This window comes from Phoca vitulina, unplaced genomic scaffold (genome assembly GCF_004348235.1).
Source record: "Phoca vitulina isolate PV1807 unplaced genomic scaffold, GSC_HSeal_1.0 scaffold115, whole genome shotgun sequence".
Lineage (NCBI taxonomy): Eukaryota > Metazoa > Chordata > Mammalia > Carnivora > Phocidae > Phoca > Phoca vitulina.
In genome coordinates, this window is record NW_022589818.1 from 1,103,489 (window position 1) to 1,126,880 (window position 23,392).

The window sequence follows — 23,392 nt, forward strand, 5'->3', positions numbered from 1 at the left end:
TTTTTTTAAGATTTTATTTATTTATTTGAGAGAGAGAGAATGAGAGAGACAGCACATGAGAGGGGGGAGGGTCAGAGGGAGAAGCAGACTCCCTGCCGAGCAGGGAGCCCGATGCGGGACTCGATCCAGGGACTCCAGGATCATGACCTGAGCCGAAGGCAGTCGCTTAACCAACTGAGCCACCCAGGCGCCCCAAGAACTTTGAACATCTTGCAAGGCAGGTCTGCTGGATACAAATTCCCTCAATTTTTGTTTGTCAGTGAAAGTCTTTTATTTCTTTTTCACTTTTAAAGGGTAGTTTCACAGGGTACTGAATTCTAGTGGTGATTTTTTTCTTCTAACACTTTAATTTCAGTCCACTGTTCTTGCTTGCATGGTTCCAAGAAGAAGTTAGATATAATTCTTACCTTTGCTCTTCTGTAGGAGAGGTGTTTTTCCCATCTATCTTCTTTCAAGATTTTTTCCTTTATCTTTTTTTTCCTTTTTTCTTCTTTAATATTTGTTTGTTTGTTTGTTTGTTTGTTTGAAGAGAGCAAGAGCAAGCGGCAGAGGGACGGGGAGAAGTACGCTTCCCACTGAGCAGGGAGCCTGATGTCAGGCTCGATCTGAGGACCTTGGGATCATGACCTGAGCCCAAGGCAGATGCTTAACCGACTGAGCCACCCAGGCGCCCCTTTATCTTTGATTTTCTATAGTTTGAAAATGATGTGTGTAGGTATAGGGTTTTTTGTTTTGTTTTGTTTTGTTTGCATTTATCCTGCTTATTATTCTTTCAGCTTTCTGAACTTGGTTAGGTGGCTGGTATTAAATTGGTGAAATTATCAGTCATTGTTTCAAATATTTTTCCTGTTCCTTTCTCTCTTTCTTCTTCTTGTATTCCCATTATGCAAATGTTACACTGTTGTCCCACAGTTCTTGGATCTCCTGTCCTGGTTTTTTCCAGTCTTTTTTCTCTTGCTTTTTAGTTTTGGAGGTTTCTATTGAGATAGCCTTCAGCTTGGAGATTCTTTCCTCAGCCATGTTTACTCTGCTAATGAGCTCATCAGAGCCATTTTTCATTTTTTAGTGTTTCTGTTCTCTAGAACTTTTTTTGTTTCTTTCTTAGAATTTCCACCTCTCTGCTCGCATTGCCCATCTGTTCTCACATGCGGTCTGCTTTATCAATTAGCATATTAATCTCACAACCCTGAGATCACCACCTGGGCTGAAACCAAGAGTCAGATGTTTAACCGACTGAGCCACGAAGGTGCCCTGAGCCTGATTTTAAAGCTTTCTCTGTCTTCAAACTGTGTTGTCTTTTAGTATGTCATGTAATTTTTTCTTGATAGGTGGGTGGGCATAATGTACTGGGTAAAAGGAATTGCTGTAAATAGACAGACTTTTAGTGATGTGGTGGTAAGGTATGAGGGGAGGGGAGGTGTTCTTTAGTCCTGTGATTAGGCCTCAGTCTTTCAGGGAGCCTGTACTTCTAGACTGTGAACTTCATAAATGCTTCTCCCGTTTCCCCCTCTCCTCTTGAGGTAGGACAGGATGGCTAGAGTAGGCTAAAGTTGGGTGTTTCCCTTCCCCCAGAGCAGTTAGGCTTTGTTTAATTCTAACAGGTTAGGCTCTGCTTAATAGCATCTCCTGAGGGCAGACCTTGTTAATAGAATTCTCTGACCTATTTCAAAATGGTTCCTTTTCCCCTCCTCCTGTGGGAAGTAGTGGGGTGGGGGGGTTCTCATTGTGAGAACCGGGGACAAATGCAGGAGCTAAAACTCAGAAAAGTGTGGGGGATTGCAGTGGCTGATTCTTCCTGGAGTTTTCAGCTCCCAGACTGTGCATTAAACCTCTCACAGTTTGCCAGTTACAATTCAGGGCTACCCCGGTACTACTTCCCACCAATGTTTCAGCTCCTGGTTTTCTGCTCTGGTGAATTAGGACTCTCTGTCGGTCACTCCAATTTGGGCGTCAGTAGTAGTTTGCCCTGTGACCTCACTTCCAGTATGGATCTAAGAAAACTTGTTGATTTTTCTGTTTGTTAAGCTTTTTACTTTTTTTTTTTTTAGATTTTATTTATTTGAAAGAGAGAGCACAAGCAGAGGGAGAGGGAGGGAGAAGCAGGCTCCCTGCTGAGCAAGAAGCCCGATGTGGGACTCGATCCCAGGATCCTGGGATCATGACCCGTGCCGAAGGCAGCCGCTTAACCGACTGAGCCACCCAGGAGTCCCAAGCTTTTTACTTTTTGTTAGGATGTAGTGGCAACATTCCAAATTCTCCATAAACCTTCTATCTCTAAACATTGCAATGGAGGTGTGTGTAATTGGTTTACAAGATAATAGAGTTGTCTGAATTTCCACCTGCATCTCAGCTTTCATTGCATGAACACTAGTTTCAAGATCTACCATGTAACAGAACAATGGGTAGGAGGAACTTTCCAGCAGGTAGCCTGTATGCACCCACTCCTAAGGCACAACACTGTTCCAGGGAGTTCTAGTGAGCAAACTACTTTGAATAAGTTTTCCTATGTTCATATTGTTGTTTGTAGAGTAACATTAGAGCTTTCCATATTTCAAACACTTGTTTTAACGTAATAAGTCTAGTCTTTCCTGTTTCATTAAGTAGACAGCAAATTAATTTCAAAATCTCTAGTATAACAAGAATGATGAAAATAGCATACTACTGTATTTCTGCTATAATTCTCTAAACATACAGCTTGAGGATGTGAACAAAACATTTTTTTTTTTTAAAGATTTTATTTATTTGAGAGACAGAGAGGGCACAAACGGGGGGAGGTACAGAGGGAGAGGGACAAGCAGGGGAACTTGACTTGGGGCTAGATCCCAGGACTCAGATCATGACCTGCCCTGAAGTCAGATGCTTAACTAACCAAACCACCCAAGCGCCCCTGAACAGAACATTCTCTTCTTATGATTCCCAAATTATTCATAGCCTTCACTATATTCTGTTGTCAATACTAATTAAACGATAATTTAACTTATTTTTCGTTTCTTTATTGATTTTCCATTCTATACAGTTTATTTTAGTCAGATTCATTCTGTTGTTAAGCAGTGTGAGATGCAGCTGTCTTTCAGCGAAAACCAAAGCAGAAGTTTATCATCTCATGCTGTCAAGCATGCATGTTTTTATGTATCTGAATGTGCAGGAAATAGAAGTAGCATATCTAATCATATTCACATTTTGTTTACGGCAGAATGAGATTTAGGAACAACTTTTTCAATAGGATGTTTTCTCAAAGGAACTTTGGGAGGGCAGATCTCAAAAAAATATTTATCAACTACTGAAAGTGATTGTCAGCCTGCAGCGATGCTTACAGGTTTTAGGCCTCCTGAGTCACATGCATGAGACATCTTAAAGCATTTAGTTTTTTTTATGGAATAAGAACTGCACTTGTTGCAGATGTTTTGTTTACCTCTAACATTTTCTACTTTTTCAAAAATACTTTTCTTTATGTCCAGATCAAAGGTCATTATGGGTCAAGATGATTTATTTTGGAGTTTCTCTTGTGAAACTTTGAGCTAAGTTGATATGCTTTTAATTAATTTTCACATAACATGAAGAATTGCTAAAGGTGTATTTTTCTTGAAAGCTCCAAGGATTAAATAGAGTAAAACATTTTACTTAAAAGTTAATGTTTAATGTTATTTCACTTAGTGCACTAAAATTCTAGGAAGGTGAGAATTATGATATAAATGCAGTTCTGTTATCCTGTCTTTTATGATTATATAAGTTCTATTAGCATCCATTTACTTAATCATAAAATGTTTATGCTAATTTAGATAACCTACTCTTTATATTGTCAGTTTCCTTGTTTATTTAACTGTTTGATAGTTCTTGTTTTAGAACATGAAGCTAACAGCTTTTGTGATTATAAGTATTTCAGCATTTCAGTTTTGCAATAGTACACGTACCTCTACTTATTAAATGTTAACACATGATGCCCATAAGGAAGTTCTTCATGTTTCAAATAGAATTCTTACCTTTCTTTAAAGTGAATATTCAAATAATACCACAAATCCAAGTGTCATGCCTTATTTGTATTACTGACAATGTTAGACTAATTGTAATTGGTAGTAATCTATTATGTTGATTACTCCTAAGTTTTGTGATACCAGAAATAACGTGAAAGTAAGCATTTAGTTGTTTGGCTTTCTTGAAACTGAAGCCAAACTTGGTAAAAATCTGCCTTCAATTATAAATTCATAATATCTTTTAGAAGGAGATATTTTAGGGCGCCTGGGTGGCTCAGTCGTTGAGCGTCTGCCTTCGGCTCGGGTCATGATCCCAGGGTCCTGGGATCGAGCTCCACATTGGGCTCCCTGCTCGCCGGGAAGCCTGCTTCTCCCTCTCCCGCTCCCCCTTCTTGTGTTACCTCTCTCGCTATCTCTCTCTCTGTTGAAAAATAAATAAAAAAAATCTTTAAAAAAAAAAAGGAGATATTTTAAAATATTTTTCTAATATTTATTCTTTTCCTGTCTTCCTCTTTGTAACTTGCCCTTTCATGAGATTCTGTGAATATGTTTCTTGAGGTCTCATTTATTTTCCTTTTTCTCCTTCACTTTTTGGTAGTCACTCATAGTAATGGCAAAATATAAAAGTCCTATCTTTTAGCATTTATTTCTTCCCTTATTCTAGTGAGTTTGAACATGTTTTCTTGTTCTGCTATTTAATTCTCTGCTTTGAATTGTCTGTTCATATCTTTGTTCATTTTAAGATACCGTTTTTTGGGGCGCTTGGGTGGCTCAGTGGTTAAGCATCTGCCTTCAGCTCAGGTCATGATCCCGGGGTCCTGGGATCGAGCCCCGCATCGGGCTCCCTGCTCAACAGGAAGCCTGCTTCTCCTTCTCCCACTCCCCCTGCTTGTGTTCCCTCTCTCACTGTATCTCTCACTGTCAAATAAATAAAATCTTTAAAAAAAAAAAAGATAACTATTTTTTGTTGTTATTTTTTAAAAAACTGCATCTCAGTGGGGACCCAGGGTGGCTCAGTTGGGTAAGTGTCCAACTCTTGGATTCGGCTCAGGTTGTGATCTCAGGGTCTTGAGATAGAGCCTTACGTTGGGTTACCTGCTGAGCAGGGAGTCTGCTTCTCTTCCTCCCCCTCTGCCCCCCCCCCCCCCGGCTTGTGCTCGCTCATGCTCTCTCTTTCTCTCTCTCAAATAAATGCATAAATAAATCTTTTTTTTTTTTAAAGGCTGTATCTCAGTGTTTTCCTTTATATATATTTTTGTTACCTTCCTCCTAGAAAAATATACCCATCTAGAGAAGAGTTTAAAATTGATCTGCATTTTATTCTGCCTCCTCAAGGTAGGGAGTTGGAACTCGGATTCTTCAGGGTCTGTACCCTCAGTGAAGCACCTCTTAAGAAGAATTCAGAATTAAACATTGAAAAAAAAAATCCCAAGAAAGTTACCCATCATGAGCAGCAAGAGCCCAAACACAACTAACAACAGGAATAAATTCTGCAGGAGCTTCAAGTAATACAGTTGTTGAATTAAGAATATAAAGTATTGGGGCTCCTGGCTGGCCCAGCTAATGGAGCATGTGACTCTTGATCTCGTGGGCATGAGTTTGAGCCCCAGGTTGGGCGTGGAGTTTAAAAAGAAATAAACAAAAAATTGTGAATCTTCCCTTAACAAAAAGAATATAAAGCATTTGAAATGATTAGAGACTTAAAAGAATAATAAGCGAGAGGTAAGAATAAACCTTTAAGAAGATAACCAGGCAGATTTTCAAAAGAAGCCAATGAAATATATTTTCTGGATAGGAATGGTTTATTTTCATGATGAAAAAAGTGTACTCATTTACATTTAAAGACTCAGTGGTGCTTGTTTTGGCAGTACATATACTAAAATTAGAACGATAGGGAGAAAATTAGCATGGCCCCTGGGCAAGGAAGACATGCAAATTCATGAAGTGTTCCTAAATAAATAAATAAAGGCTCGGTGAGTAATAGTTTAGCTTTCAATTTAGACACAGCTGTGGAGAGAATAATGAACTGGAAAATAGTATTGAGAAAGTTACCTAGAATGTAGCAGAGCCAGAGATGTCAAATATGGTAGAAAGAATTAAAGATGATAAAGGATGGTAGTAAGTCCTATATGTCCTATTTGGAGTCCTGAAGAATAATTGAGGAAATCTAATATTTGAAGGGTAATATTCCCAAATTGAATATTTATGATGGACTTGTTCTGAGAAGGATTGATAAAGCTATGTCTATATTGAGACACATTAAGTGAATCTGTAGAATATCGAAGACAAAAAAAATCTAAAACAATGAGAATTAGACAGAGGAGCAACAGTTAAACAAATACCAGACCTTCAAACACCAACTAAAGGTTAGGAAACAAAAGAATTATATCTTCAAATGCTGAGAAAAAATAATTGTCAGTTCTGAGCAGAACTTCCCCAGCTGACAAGTTTTAGCAGACTGGATTGCAGATGTAGCGAGGATACCGTTTTGCTGGGAATTACAAAAATTTAAAACAATCACTTTTGTAAAAACAATGAAGGATAAAACAGCAATTTCAAGAACACAGAAGACATATGAGGCATTTGAAGGCATACTAGGAAACAAATAGAAGAAGAAAATTAGTTATAGAAAAGTGCAGTTAGAAGCAGCATTTGAAAACAGTGGGGAAGAAGGAACAAAATGGAAATGAACAAAGTTCAAAAGGATGGGCAAGGTGTGATATATACGGGAAAAGGGGGAAGAAATACAAGTATGCATAACTGGTATCTTCAAATAGAAAGGCAGAATTTTTTTATTAGATCAGCTGTTTTGTTTTTTTTAAGATTTTATTTATTTATTTGACAGAGAGAGACACAGCGAGAGAGGGAACACAAGCAGGGGGAGTGGGAGAGGGAGAAGCAGGCTTCCCGCAGAGCAAGGAGCCCGATGCGGGGCTCGATCCCGGGACCCTGGGATCATGACCTGAGCCGAAGGCAGACGCTTAACGACTGAGCCACCCAGGCGCCCCTAGATCAGCTGTTAAAAGCATAATATAAAGATATTGTCTAAAATAATAGAAAATTTCTGGGTGCCTGGGTGGCTTGGTTGGTTAAGTGTCTGCCTTTGGCTCAGGTCATGATCCCAGAGTCCTGGGTTAGGGTTAGGGTTAGCCTCAGTGGGGAGTCGCCTTCTCCCTCTCCCTTTCCCCCTCCCACCCACTCCTGCTTGCTCTCTTGCACTCGCTCTCTCTCTCAAATAAAATCTTTTAAAAAGATAAAAATGAATTAAAAAATAAAATAATAGAAAATTTCAATAAATAGATTGAAAGGGCTTTTTGGGTCTCATTTAATATTGTTATAGAGTGTCATGTAAACAACATTTGCAGTGTTAGACTTTATCAGTAAAGCTTAGAATCTCCTTTGTGATCCAGGTCAAAGGATCAAGTTACCTCTGTGAGGATAAATTCAAGGTGTTCTTGTCAAAATTCAGAACCAAAATAGCCATTTTCATAATGCCCTCAAATTGGACAGTTCATCTATACCAAGAGGATGCTGACCAACTTTTTTGAACACTTTAATTCAGAGTATATTATTTTCATTCTTCAACAAACTATGGAAGACAGCCTTCAATCTTTTTGTTAGCCAACCAGGAGAAGAATGGAAAGGCTAAAACAAAGAGACTACAATTGGCTTTGTAAATTTAATAAAAATTGGGGAAATGAGAGAACATGGAGAAGTAGTTTATACATTGATTCCTCATTTATTATAGTAGGGGTCAGAAAATGTCATTTAAAGTTAATAAAACCGATAAAGATCTAACACAGTAAAAAAAATTGGTAGTCATATAATTGAATGATGAGGCAGGAACAGGAAGAGTATGCTAATTTAATTGTTACTGATAGTAGAGAGCAAATATCAACAAGTAAGTGTAAGTTATTTTGAATTTCTAGAAACATACATTTTCTAGATTTTTAAATTTAATAGGTAAAATAAGTACATTCCACATAGTGTAAAAAAAAAAAACGTTTAGGCTATGAAAAGTCGAAGTGTAACAAAACTGTGATGGTATGTCAAGCTACTAGGATTGCCATAACAACATATCATAGACCAGATGGTTTAAAAACAAATTTATTTCATCGCAGTTCTGGAGTCTGCAAGTCCAAGATCATTTTGCTGTCAGGGTTGGTTTCTGGTGAGGACTCTCTTCCTGGCTTAGAGATAGTCATTTTCTTCATCTGTCCTCACAGGACCTCTTCTCTGTGAATGCAGAGGAAGGAGATGTCTGAGCTCTTTTCCTCTGACAGCGACCCCATTTTTATTAGATTTGGGCCTCACCTTTCTAGCTTCATTTATGCTGAAGTAAAGGTCTCCTTGAAGGACCTATCTCCAAACACAACCACATTTAGGGTGATGGTTAGGGCTTCAGCATTCGAATTTTGGGGGCACATACTTCAGTCCATAACAGATGGAGTCTCACAAAAATTGAACATATAGTAAGCTACCATAAAGAGTAAAAACAAACAGTGTTCTCTGATCATGATGGAGAAAGACTAGAAATTAATAAAAGCAGACAACAAAAAGACTTCACAGTCTGGAAATATCCCGAACCTCAGAATTTCTAGAAAATAACAAAAGCTATATTTAAAGGGAAGGTACTTTTAAATATCAATTAAAAGGGAAAGAATGAAAATAAATGGAATAGGGCACCTGTGTGGTTCAGTTGGTTAAGTGACTGCCTTTGGCTCAGGTCGTGATTTTGGAGTCCCGGGATCGAGTCCCTCATTGGGCTCCCTGCTCAGCAGGGAGTCTGCTTCTCCCTCTGACCTTCCCCCCTCTCATGCTCTCTCTCTCTCTCTCATTCTGTCTCTCTCAAATAAATAAAATCTTATAAAAAAATAATTGGAATAAACAATTCTCCTCAGTACCTATCAAGAGAACAAAACAATCTTAGGAGAGTGTTTGAGAAACCAGAATGCAGAAATGAACTAGAAAACAAAGGCAGTCACTATCCAGATAGTACTTCTTTTGGGGGGGAAATGAAACATAAGGTTTTATTTAGCAAGTGTAACCCAGAAGTAAACAGGAGGGAGGGAAAACAGGAATATATAAAATAAGTAGTGCTAAAGGGCAAATAATTCCAAATACAGTAGAAGTTAAAGTTATAATAATTAGGTTTTTTGCTTGGTTATATGCAAATAAGGGGCTCCTGGCTGGCTCAGTTAGTGGAGCTCAGGGTGGTGAGTTCAAACCCCACATCGGGTGTGGAGATCACTTAAAAATAAAATCTTAAAAAATTATATGCAAATAAATGTGAAAACATGGGTAAGGGTAACTTAAAAAAAAAAGATAATTTACTAAATCTAATTCCAGAAATCACAGAAAATTTCAACTTATGGATCATCAAAAATTAATAATAGAGAAGTCTCTCAAAGTTAATATTACTACCCAGAAATCCTGGTCCTGGCATTGGTTTCATTCCATAAAACCTTGAGGAAACCGATAATTCCAAAATTATTTAGACATTTGCAGAGCCTAAGAAAGGGAAGAAAGGAAGCATAGTATTAATTCTAAAGCCTTACAAAGATAGCACGTAAAGGGAAACTACACAATAATCTTGCTTGAGCACATACTCAGATTCTTCTGAGTATGGGTAAGTTTTGCTTTAGTTTACTTTTAAATATATATACAAGGAGGACTACACATAGTCCTATTTAGATTTGTTGAATTAATTAAAGGTATATTACTCTGTTATTCCACTGTTCAAGAGTGAAAATCTATAATTTTTAATGATTAAAATTTACCTTTTATAATAAATAGCCTATATAGTTCTATAAGGACTTCATTTTAGTCTCAAGGTTACAGATCAGTCCTTGAAACTATTAAATATTTAAATATCAAAGCAAAGTTTTTGGCCTATTTTGACAAAAAATCTTAAGCATATTTCAACTTAATTTGGCAAGATAGAAATAGATTTGCTTTATATTTTATGGAAACAAGTTCATAGGTATCCTTTATCTTTACAGAATCTTGTGGTAGCTCTGTGCTTGTCTTAAGTCATTTGTCATTAACAGTTGATAGCCAAGGCTGACAGTCTTTGACTTGAGTTATAATTTTCTTAGTTAAAAAATATGAAGCTGTGCAATATAAAGGGACAACACAAGTGATTCTTTTGGTGATGGGAGCATTCTGTATCTTGACTGTAGTGGTAGATACATGGACCTACACAGGTGATAAAACTGTATAGAGCTAAACACATATACATACACAAACACACAAATGAATACGTGTAAAAGTGGGAAAATTTGAATGAAATCAGTGGATTATGTTAATATCAATATCCTGGTTGTGGTAACTATACTTTCGAAAGGTGTTATTGGAGGGACTTGGGTAAAGGGTATACTGGGTTTCTGTTATTTCTCAAAACTACAGGTGAACCTACAATTATCTCAAAATGTTTATTTAAAGGAGGGGCACCTGGGTGGCTCATTTAAGCATCTGCCTTCAGCTCAGGTCATGATCCTAGGGTCTTGGAATTGAGCCCACTGTCAGGCTGCCTGCTCAGCGGGGAGTCTGCTTCTCCCTCTCCCTATGCCCCTGGCCCCCACTCATGATCACACCCACATGCACATGCACTCTCTCTCAGATAAATCTTTTTTAAAAATTGTTTATTTAAAGGAAAAAAAAGAACTATGTACGATTATGGATTGTTTTTCCCCAGAAATCCAAGGGAGTATAATACTGGAAACACCAGTAGCTAAAAAAAGAAAAACTGATATTCCTTTAATGAGTAAAATGAATACATATAAGTATGTATATATGTAGACATATAAATGAGCTTATGTGTATATGTACACATGTATGTACATAGATAAATAGATAAGGAGATACCAGGCATTCTCACTGGGATGTAGATGAAGCAGATGCTCTTTGTCGTCACTGTTATGTAATAATGTTACTGGGAGATACTAGTTAATAAAATTGGAAAGGAGAAATTAGAAGGATAAAAATAGAAAAAGTAATTAAGATTACTATTATTTACAGATGATGCTGTATACATTGATATGCCAAGAGAATCAGTCAAAAAGCTTGTAAGAGAATTCGGTGAGGTGATTGACTAATAGAATAATAAATGAAAATCTGTAATATCTAGAAATAACTCTCAGGGCTTAAGATCTATATGAAGAAAGCTGCAAAATACTATTGAGTCTTGAACAAATGGAAATGTTTTTGAATAGGATCATCACGAAGAGGTCAGTTCTCCCAAAATTTATCTGTGAATTTTTAATGTGCTAAAATATACATAACATCAAATTTACCTTTTAAACCAGTTTTACATATACAGTTCTGTGGGCATTAAGTACATTCACATTGTGAATGTTGTGAAACCATCATCACCATCCATCTCCAGAACATTTTTGGTCTTCCCCCAACTGAAATTCTGTACTCCATTAAACAGTGACAGCCTTTCCCTGCAGCCCCTTGGCAACTGCCATTCTCTATATAAATTTGACTACTCCAGGTACTGTGTAAATGGAATCATATAGTATTTGTCTTTTTGTGACTGGCTTATTTCCTTTAGCTTAATGTCCTCAAGATTCATCCATGTTGTACAGCAAATGTCAAAAGTTCCTTCCATTTTAAGGCTGAAGAATAAACACTTGTATGTATATGCCACACTTTCTTTATCATTCACCTGTCAGTGGACATCGATGGAATTGCTTCCACCTTTTGGCTATTTGTGCATAATGCTACTGTGAACATCAGTGTAGAAATATCTGCACAAGTCCCTCCCTTCACTTCTTTGGGGTATTTGTAAATTTAACAATGAAAATTAAAATGATATATATATTTTTTGGCAGTAGGTAAGTTGCTTGTAACATTTATATGGCAAAATAAGTAAGAGTAGCAGTGACATATCTGAAAAGAGCAGTAACAGGTAGGAATCAGTCTTATTAGAAAATAAAACAAAGTTAAAATTATTAGAACCTTGTGGTAGTGCTGAATGTATAGACAGAAAATCAGTGACACAGAATGGAAGATCTAGCAACAGACCCAAGTATATATAAGAATTTTATGTATGAAAAGTATAGCATTTCATGTCACAGGAAAAATGACAAAATGATTCAGTAAGTTCTATTGGAACTGGGTAGTTGTCTAGGAGATTTTATACATATATAGACATACATATATATTAAACTTCAGGAGTGTGTGGTTTTTCATCTTTTTCTCACTGCTATTTTCCTTTTTTTATTTTTAAACTTTTTGGAATATTTATTTTTAATTTTTAATATTTTTTAAGGTTTATTTTTATCTTTAATTTTTTGTAAAGATTGCATTTATTTCTTTTTGAGAGAGAGAGCATGAGCGCAAGCACAAACAGGGAGGGGTAGAGGGAGAAGCATACTTCCCGCTGAGCAGGGAGCCCGACGTGGGATTCGATCTCAGGACCCCAGGATCATGACCTAAGCTGAAGGCAGAACGTAACCGACTAAGCCACCCAGGTGTCCCTGAAGATTTATTTATTTTTATTTGAGAGAATGGGGGAAGGGCAGAGGGAAAGGGAAGGAAGAGAATCCCAAGCAGACTCCCCAATCAGTGGGGAGCCCAACTCAGGACTCGATCTCATGACCCTGAGATCATGACGAGCTGAAACCAGGAGTTGGATGCTTAACCACCTGAGCCACCGCCCAGGCACCCCCTCACAGCTGTATTTCCTTTGAGAATAAAAAGATGCCATTGTTTTTCACATTTGAAAAAAAAAAAAAAAGATTCTTTGATTCTACTTTGTCTTCTAGCTCTGACCCCCCACTTCTCCGTTTCCCTGTTGTTTTTACTTGATTTTACATTTTTCTCTTTAGATTAGCCTTTAAACCCATTCCAGTCAGGTTTTTGCTCTCACACTTTACAGAGAGTGCTGTTGCACAGTTGCCGGCAATGCCACGGTGCCACCTCCAGCAGAGAAATCCATGTGCTCATTTCTGTTTGATCTGCCAGCAGCAAGTGGCAGTCGGCTCCTGTAAAGTTGGGTTCCTCACCTCAGCTGCAGCGTACCACATATTCACTTGCGCTCTTTCTTATTGTCTCTCCCCACCCCCCTCCCCTGTTGTTACCTTCTGGCTCCTTAGTCTTTGCTAGCTCTTCTTTATCTCCTGATGTGGCCGTGCCCCAGTATTTGCTGTTAGTCCTCTTATTTTCCGTTTCCATTCACCCTCACCTGGCTGTGTCAGCCAGCCTCGAGGCTTTAAATATCTGTGTGCTGATGTCTTCCAGATTTGACACTTCCTGCTCACACTTCTCTGTTTGGTGATCAGAAGGCATTTCAGTCATACCATGTCCAAAACAGTACAAGCTGGGGGCGGGGGGCGGGCGAGGCAGAGAGAGAAGCAGACTCCGTGCTGAGCAGGCAGCCCGACACGGGGCTCTATCCCAGGACCCCGGGATCATGACCTGAGCCGAAGGCAGACACCTAACCGAATGGGTCACCCATGCACCCCCAAATCTGTGGGGTTTTTTATTGTCTTTTTCTTCCATTAAAATATAAGCTATGCCAGAGCAGGAATTCTTGTCTTTATTCTTTGCTGTATCTCCAACGCTGAGTGGGTACCCAATATATATTTGTTGAATGAAGAATTAGTTCACATACCTCTTCTGCATAAAACCTTCCAATGGCTTCCCCTCTCTTGGACTAACAAAAATTTGTCCACTCTGCCTCTCTACTTCCTGCCTGACCTCACTTTCCTCGATTACACCAGAGAAACTCCTGCCTCAGGGCCTTTGCTCTCACTGTTTCCTCTTTGGGATATTATTCTTTTCTCAGGTAGCTGTATACATTCCCTCCTTAAGGTTTCTGTGCAGATGTGGTCTTCTCAATCAGGACTTTCCCTTTTTTTTTTTTTTTTAATATTTTATTTATTTGATAGAGACACAGCGAGAGAGGGAACACAAGCAGGGAGAGTGGGAGAGGGAGAAGCAGGCTTCCTGCCGAGCAGGGAGCCCGATGTGGGACTCGATCCCGGGACCCTGGGATCATGACCTGAGCCGAAGGCAGACGCTCAACGACTGAGCCACCCAGGCGCCCTCAATCAGGACTTTCCTGACAACCTGTTTTAATATTGTAAGTGCTTTCCAACCCTAGTCTTTCCTCTTCTTCCATGCTCTTATTTTCTGCATAGCACATTTCACATTCTGAAATACTGAATATTTTACTTACCTTTTTATTGCCTCTACCCCGCTCATGCATTAGAATGAACTCTCCATGGTGAAAGGGATATTTTCACTGCTATTATTCTTTGTACTTAAACAGTAGGTACTTATTAACTGTTTTCTGAAAAAATGAGTTCTTGATTCAGCAAGAATTCAAGATGTAAAGTAGATAAAATCAGCAGTGTTCTCAAATATCATCAATGTAGAGTTAGAAAATCTAACAAAAATTTATTCATGAAAGTAATGTTATTTGTGAAATATTAAGAATTAAATTTGACAGCAAGTGTTTGGGATCTATTTTGAATAAGATTATAAATACCCGGTAACACCAAAAAGTTTAACTAAATAGATAAATTTGCTTGTTATTGTGGCGCTAATGTTACTGTTGAGATATATTTTTTTTTAAATTTTTTTATTGTTATGTTAATCCCCATACATTACATCATTAGTTTTAGATATAGTGTTCCATGATTCATTGTTTGTGCATAACACCCAGTGCTCCATGCAGAACGTGCCCTCCTCAATACCCATCACCAGGCTAACCCATCCCCCCAACCCCCGAGATATATTTTTTTTTCCCTACCTTAATATACAAAGTTAAAGCCATTTACAGTTTTTTGAAATTTCAAATGGATCTCAAGGCCACCTGCAAGTCTACATATGCAAAAATAATCAGGAATCCTTATGAAAATGTTCTAAAATTAGTGGCTTGGGATTTGCAAGTCAGTGAATATACAAAAAACCATTGAATTTGTGCTCTAAAAGAGGGAATTTTATGGTATATGAATTATATCTCAATAATGTTATAAATAAAATAGCCAAGAAATTTCTACAGGAGTACAAAGAAAAATTAGTCTTTTCAAGTATTAAAAGTTTTTATAGTTATAGTATCAATATATTGTATTAGTGGCTCAATAATAAACATAAATGTGAGTGAAGCAAAATGGAGAGCTTAAAGAAAGACCCAAATATGAATAAAATAGGTGATGAATGTATTTCAAGTAAATTAACATGAAGTGAGTAATGGAAAAACTCCTTTTGAGGTAAAAGCTGAGTGCTACTCACAGATTATTTTCAAAATTCTAGATAGATAAGTAATTTAAAGTAAAAAGAAAAAAAAGCATTCATTGAAAATGTGGTGAAGATTATTGTCTTCAGGAGGGCCTGACCTTTCCAATTATGCTTTGAAAACAGCTGTAGAGCTAAAGAGACTATTTTATTGACTGTAATGGTTAAGAGCTTTGACTGTGAAATGAGACTAGGTTTAAATCATACCTCAGTCACTTACCTGGTTAGGTGACCTTGGGCTGATACTATCTCCACTTGACTCTTGTTCCTACTGAGGTTAATCATAGTAGCTGCACCAAGTAGTTGTGGGGGTTCACTGACAGCCTGTGTGAGGTGCTTAGTTGTTTTTCATATGTACTTGAACACATAAAAGATTGTAACTTTGTAAGAAATCTAACAGGAAATGGAAATACAACTTGATAAATTGGGGGAAATATGTGTAACATGAGAGAAAAAAGAACTACTATTTCTAACATACTGAGGGCTCTTCTAAATCAGTAATGATAAATTCCACAATGTAGAAAGATAGTAGGGACAAAGGACTTTGAACGGTTATTTCCGTGCTGAAGAAATACGCATGGCCAGCAAAATCATGTGACAGGACATTCAAAATAACAGGTAATAAATGAAATGTAAATAGAAATACAAAAAAATCTTATAGGCTGTGGAAATCTTAATCACTGACAATGGGAATACACAGTCTTCTCTTCACATTTAGAACATTGACATCCCACCAAAAAAACTCATAGCATAATATAAACAGTAAACAGAAAACTGCAGACTGCACATGAACACAAACCCACAGTTAGGGCAAGTTAGTACATGCACACATAGCCTTTACATCCAAAAAGCTATAGATACTGAAACCATCTGAAAGATTTAAGTGTTTAAATGGGCAAAAAGCCATTTGATAAAAACAGGACAATAACAAGTAGATTTGAGGGGCGCCTGGGTGGATCAGTTGGTTAAGCGACTGCCTTCGGCTCAGGTCATGATCCTGGAGTCCCAGGATCGAGTCCCACATCGGGCTCCCTGCTCGGCAGGGAGTCTGCTTCTCCCTCTGACCCTCCCCCTCTCATGCTCTCTCTCTCTCTCTCATTCTCTCTCTCAAATAAATAAATAAAATCTTTAAAAAACAAAAACAAAAACAAAAAAAACAAGTAGATTTGAAAATTAAATAATAATCTAGGAATAATAGCATTTGAAATGAAAACTTAATGAACTTATTGGAACAGTAAATGGGAGATAGTAAAATTACTGAACATAACTCCAACCAAATCACCCAAATTGGCAATGTTTAATTTCAGAATTAATCAGGGTCGGGTTGTCAGATGGTATTGTTTCTGCTATAAGGATTGCCTGGGCGCCTGGGTGGCTCAGTCGGTTAAGCGTCTGCCTTCAGCTCAGGCCATGATCCTGGATTCCTGGGATCAAGTCCTGCATTGGGCTCCCTGCTCAGCGGGGAGCCTGCTTCTCCCTCTGACCCTCCCCGCTCTCGTGCTCAATCTGTCTCTCTCATTCTCTCTCTCAAACAAATAAATAATAATTTTTAAAAATCTTTAAAAAAAAAAAAAAGCATTGCCTAACAATGTAGGAAATCACAAATCCTAAAGTGTTATCTTGATTTGCAGAAATGTATTGTTTGTACAGTCTGGATTTTTATAATGAACTTTTTTTTTTCCTTTAAACTTTTTTCCCTTTCGTGAATAGCTGGTCCACATGTGTAAATAGTAACATTTATACATTACATTATATATAAATAGTTATTTATTGTGTATCCCTTTAGATCTAGCAGTTCTCTGAGGGAAGTAATTGGATAGGTAGGCAAAGATTTATGTAATTGGATGATCATCATATATTCATAATGAAAAATAACCAGAAATTATTTTAAAAGCAGCAAGTCGGAGATTGATTTTATGAATTATGGACTATTATGAAACCAGTGAATCAGTACTCTAACTCCTGATTTATTTGCACAGAGAAGTGTTTCCTTGTATCATTTAAGTTAACTGAGCTACAAAACAAAAAGCATTTTGGGCCCATTTTTATAAAAGAATGTACATGTGCATGTTATTGTGCGTGTGATGGAAATATCTTAAATGTAAAACTGTATCCATGGATGATAGTATTTTTGTCTCTTTTTAAATAAGCATACCTTTATATTTGGAAGAAAGCTCTTTTGAGGTTGAAAAAAATTACAGGCCTAATAGGATGCTTTGATACAATAACTTTTTCATTGGCTAATATATAATATACTGTCTTAAAAATGGTACTTATTATTACTAGTTGTCATTTTAAAGGGTTCTTAGAAATATAAGAGGAGGAATGCCTGGGTGGCTCAGTTGGTTGAGCGTCTGCCATTGGCTCAGGTCATGATCCCAGGGTCCTGGGATCAAGTCCCGCGTCGGGCTCCTTGCTCAGTGGGGAGTCTGCTTCTCCCTCTGCCTGCCACTCTCCCTGCTTGTGCTTTCTCTCTCTCTCTGTCTCTCTGTCTCTCTCTCTGACAAGTAAATAAATAAAATCTTTAAAAAAGAAAGAAAGAAAGAAAGAAATGTAGGAGGATAATATCACCTGTACCAAATGTAGTTTTCAACATTTTATTATCTCATCAATTGTTTATCTAATATCAGGATTTGGAGGAAAAGATCTTTGAAACCAAAACCAAATTATCTATGGATGTCTTTGTTGTTGTTGTTGTTTTTCTCTCTCTCTCTTTTTTTTTTAAGTTTATACAACTTTATTTTTTTTATTAACATATAATGTATTATTTGTTTCAGGGGTACAGGTCTGTGATTCATCAGTCTTACACAATTCACAGCGCTCACCATAGCACATACCCTCCCCAATGTCCATCACCCAGCCGCCCCATCCCTCCAACCCCCCTCCACTCCAGCAACCCTTAGTTTGTTTCCTGAGATTAAGAGCCTCTTATGGTTTGTCTCCCTCTCTGGTTTTGTCTTGTTTCATTTTTTCCTCTCTTCCCCTATGATCCTCTGCCTTGTTTCTCAAATTCCACATATCAGTGAGATCATATGATAATTGTCTTTCTCTGATTGACTTATTTCGCTTAGTATAATACCCTCTAGTTCCACCCACGTCGTTGCAAATGGCAAGATTTAATTTTTTGATGGCTTCATAATATTCCATTGTGTATATATACTATATCTTCTTTATACATTCATCTGTTGATGGACATCTGGGCTCTTTCAAAAGTTTGGCTATTGTGGACATTGCTGCTATAAACATCGGGGTGCACGTACCGCTTTAGATCACTACATTTGTATCTTTGGGGTAAATACCCAGTAGTGCAATTGCTGGGTTGTAAGGTAGCTCTATTTTCAATTTTTTGAGGAACCTCCATACTGTTTTCCAGAGTGGCTTTACCAGTTTGCATTCCTACCAACAGTATAGGAGGGTTCCCCTTTCTCCGCATCCTCGCCAACACCTGTCGTTTACTGACTTGTTCATTTTAGCCATTCTGACTGGTGTGAGGTGGTATCTCATTGTGGTTTTAATTTGTATTTCCCTGATGCCGAGCGATATTGAGCACTTGTGTCTGTTGGCCATCTGGATGTCTTTGCAGAAGTATCTGTTCATGTCTTCTGCCCATTTCTTGATTGGATTATTTGTTTCCTGGGTGTTGAGTTTGATAAGTTCTTTATAGATTATGGATACTAGCTCTTTATCTGATATGTCATTTGCAAATATCTTCTCCCATTCTGTCGGTTGTCTTTTGGTTTTGTTGACTGTTTCCTTTGCTTTGCAAAAGCTTTTTATCTTGATGAAGTCCCAATAGTTCATTTTTGCCCTTGTTTCCCTTGCCTTTGGTGATGTGTCTAAGAAGGATTCAATGGATTTTGATGGATTCCTGTCTCACATTTAGGTCTTTCATCTAATTTGAGTCTATTTTTGTGTGTGGTGTAAGGAAGTGGTCCAGTTTCATTTTTCTGCATGTGGCTATGGAGACTTTTGGGTTTTCCACATAAAGTATCATCAGCAAAGAGTGAGAGTTTGACTTCTTCTTTGCTGATTCAGATGCCTTTTATTTCTTTTTGTTGTCTGATTGCTGAGGCTAGGACTTCTAATACTATGTTGAATAGTAGTGGTGATAGTGGACATCCCTGCCGTGTTCCTGACCTTAGGGGGAAAGCTCTCAGTTTTTCCCCATTGAGAATGATATTCGCTGTGGGTTTTTCATAGATGGCTTTTATGATACTGAGGTATGTACCCTCTATCCCTATACTCTGAAGAGTTTTAATCATGAAAGGTTGCTGTACTTTGTCAAATGCGTTTTCTGCATCTATTGAGAGGATCATATGGTTCTTGTTCTTTCTTTTATTAATGTAGTGTATCACATTGATTGATTTGCGGATGTTGAACCAACCTTGCAGCCCAGGATTAAATCCCACTTGGTCGTGGTGAATAATCCTTTTAATGTACTTTTGGATCCTATTGGCTAGTATTTTGGTGAGAATATTTGTGTCCATGTTCATCAGGGATATTGGTCTGTAATTCTCCTTTTTGATGGGGTCTTTGTCTGCTTTTGGGATCAAGGTAATGCTGGCCTCATAAAATAAGTTTGGAAGTTTTCCTTCCATTTCTATTTTTTGGAACAGTTTTAGAAGAAAAGGTATTAATTCTTCTTTAAATGTTTGGTAGAATTCCCCTGGGAAGCCATCTGGCCCTGGGCTCTTGTTTGTTGGGAGATTTTTGATAACTGCTTCAATTTCCTTTGCTGGTTATAGGTCTGTTCAGGTTTTCTATCTCTTCCTGGTTCAGTTTTGTTAGTTTATAGTCTCTAGGAATGCATCCATTTCTTCCAGATTATGTAATTTGCTGGCATATAGTTGCTCATAATATGTTCTTTTAATTGTTTGTATTTCTTTGGTGTTGGTTGTGATCTCTCCTCTTTCATTCATGATTTTATTTATTTGGGTCCTTTCTCTTTTCTTTTTGATAAGTCTGGCCAGGGGTTTGTCAATCTTATTAATTCTTTCAAGGAAACAGCTCCTAATTTTGTTGATCATTTCTACTGTTCTTTTGGTTTCTATTTCATTGATTTCTGCTCTGATCTTTATTATTTCCCTTCTCCTGTTGGGTTTAGGCTTTATTTGCTGTTCTTTCTCCAGCTCCTTTAGGTGTAGGTTAAGTTGTGTATTTGATACCTTTCTTGCTTCTTGAGAAAGGCTTGTATCGCTATATACTTTCCTTTTAGGACCACCTTGGCTGCATCCCAAAGATTTTGAACAGTTGTTTTCACTTTCATTTGTTTCCATGAATTTTTTAATTCTTGTTTAATTTCCTAGTTGACCCATTCATTCTTTTTTTTTTTAAGATTTTATTTATTTATTTGACAGAGAGAGAGACAGCGAGACAGGGAACACAAGCAGGGGGAGTGGGAGAGGGAGAAGCAGGCTTCCCGCGGAGAAGGGAGCCCGATGTGGGGCTCGATCCCAGGACCCTGGGATCATGACCTGAGCCCAAGGCAGACGCTTAACTGACTGAGTCACCCAGGCACTCCAAAATTACAGGGTTTTTAATTAACTTCTTTGATTTTATATTATATCTCCTCTCTTCCAAAATTTTGGTTCGTAATGACATTTATATAGTAAGTTATTTGATCTATTTACCAATTATCCATCTATCTAGGTTCAAAATAATTATACCGATATTACCACTGATATTCTCACTGGATGCAATTTAAGATTTTTTTATGGGCAGTTTTTTGTCTTTAAAACATGTAGCTAAATACTATGTTTTAAAGTAATTGAAAATAAAGGTGCCTGGGTGGCTCAGTTGTTAAAGCGTCTGCCTTCAGCTCAGGTCATGGTCCCGGGGCCTGGGGTCGAGCCCTGCATTGGGCTCCCTTCTCAGCGGGAAGCCTGCCTCTCCCTCTCCCACTCCCCCTGCTTGTGTTCCCTCTCTCGCTGTCTCTCCCTCTGTCAGATAGATAAGTAGAATCTTAAAAAAAAAAAAAAGAAAAGAAAAGAAAGGCGCCTGAGTGGCTCAGTCAGTTAAGTGTCTGACCCTTGATTTTGGGTAAGGTCATGATCTCAGGGTTGTGGGATCGAACCCCGTATGGGGCTCTGCGCTTAGTGAGGAGTCTGCTTGTCTCTCTCTCCCTCTGCCCTTCCCCCTACTTGTGCTTATACACTCTCTCTCATCTCTAAAATAAATACATAAATCTTAAAAAAAGGTAACTCAAAATAATTGTTTTCCATGTAGCTATGTAGTTAATTTGATGTATTTGTTTACATTGTTTCAATATTTAGAGATTTGGAATATTTTTCTATATGATATAATTTTGTTTCTTAAATATTTAAAACAGTAATTGCAAAGTTAGAACCATAAGCAAATGCAGAGAGATCTAACTTCTAGGTTTCTTTCCTCCCTCATACGTTACCATTTTCGTTCATCTTTGTTTTTTTCTTCCATGTTTAATATAACCAGGTATATATTCATATTTCTCTATCCTGCTTTTTTCATCTAACAGTATATTCTTGAAGAGCATCACAGCAGTACGTTGACATCTCTTTTTTTTTTTTTCCAGTTTCATAGTACTCTGTTGTACAGATATACTTTGGTTTATTCAGCTACTCTCCTGTAGGTAATCATTTTAGGGATTTGCTATTAAAATAGTGTTAGGAGCACCTGGCTGGCTCATTCGGGGTAGCATGTGACTCTTGGTCTCAGGATTGTGAGTTCAAGCCCCATGCAGGGTATAGAGATTACCTAAAAATAAAATCTTAAAACATAGTGGTACATTTTATGGCTTTCTGTAGCCGTTCTATTTCTGCCAATGTGTCTTGGAATAGATCTCCCACAGGGGGATTCCTTGGTCACAGGTATAGTTCATGTAGGTGGTAGTTTCCCACTTCTCACCTATCTCCCTGCTGTAGGAGTCACCCCATGTTACGTAGAGTTCATGTCTGGATGCTTGAGTTTGTGTTTTGTTGCTGTGCCCTGTTCCATTGGTTCTTTTGTCTTTTCATGTGTCAGTTCCATACTGTTTTCATGATAGAAGCTTTAAAAACATTTGATCCAGTTATTCCCTTGCTTTTCTTCTTCTTATGTTTGGGTTGGGGGGCAGAGGGTGGAGAATCCTAAGCAGGCCCCACAGATGCGGGGCTCGTCTCACAGTTGAATCGTGACCTGAGCTGAAAGTAAGAGTCAGACATTTAGGCAGCTGAGCCACCAGGCGCCCCTGCTTTTCTTCTTTTTAGATTTTGCTAGTTATTCTTGCTTGTCTGTTTTTTCCAATGAATGTGATAATTTTTCTTATTTCTGAAAGAAATCTTGGTGGTATTTTTATTGGGATAGTGTTAAATTTATAAATTTGCTTAGGGAAAAATTGTCATCTTTATGTCTTCTTATCCACGAACACAGTATATCTTTCCATTTGTTCAAGTCTTTCTATTTCATGGTTAACAAGAACTTTGTCAATTATACTTCAGTTGTTAAAAAAAAAAAAATCTATGCTGAAGGAAAAAAGAAGAACTGGAAAAAAGAACTCTTTTTTTTTTTTAAGATTTTATTTATTTATTTGACAGAGAGAGAGAGGGAGAGAGCACAAGCAGGGGAAGCAATAGGCAGAGGAAGAAGGAGAAGCTGGCTCCCCACTGAGCCAGGAGCCTGATGCGGGGCTCAATCCCAGGACGCTGGGATCCTGGGCTCGTGACCTGAGCCGAAGGCAGACGCTTAACTGACTAAGCCACCCAGGCGTCCCAGAAGACAACTCTCTAATTGCTATCCAAAAGTAAAACAGATTGCTCTATGAAGTAACGAATTCACTTGTAAAGTATATGGTGAGGATTCATGAACTGGATAACAATTTATGTTAATGACTTAAAAGTTATTTCCTAAAATGTTATATAAAATACATTCTAAAGAAAATACGAATGTATTTCATTGTCCTTTTAATTCTTGTCACTTAAGAGGGAACTGGAGTGACTACTCATTCAAGACCGTAAGTGAGAGTGAGCTAAAGGAGTGGAAGTGGGTGGGGTCGTACAGTGCTGGTTGGAAATCTTTGAAATCAATGAAGGAGGTAGGCTGTGATCGATTTTAAAAGAGGACCATGGGATATTGTAACAGTATTTCTCTTTTCAGAAACAGTGTATTTGTATGCTAATGTGTATTTAGTTTAAAGTAAAGTAAGAGTAGACTGGTAA

The 23,392-nt window shown here is 37.8% G+C and overlaps 1 protein-coding gene and 1 non-coding gene across 5 annotated transcripts in view; both read left to right on the forward strand.

Moving 5' to 3' along the window:
- Positions 1-23,392, forward strand: part of ASH1L (ASH1 like histone lysine methyltransferase) — a 196,241-nt gene that overhangs the window by 41,588 nt on the left and 131,261 nt on the right. The gene's annotated exons all lie outside the window — the stretch shown is intronic.
- On the forward strand, positions 5,824-5,930 carry LOC116628209. The gene has a single exon (XR_004298598.1). It is a non-coding gene; the product is annotated as a U6 spliceosomal RNA (small nuclear RNA).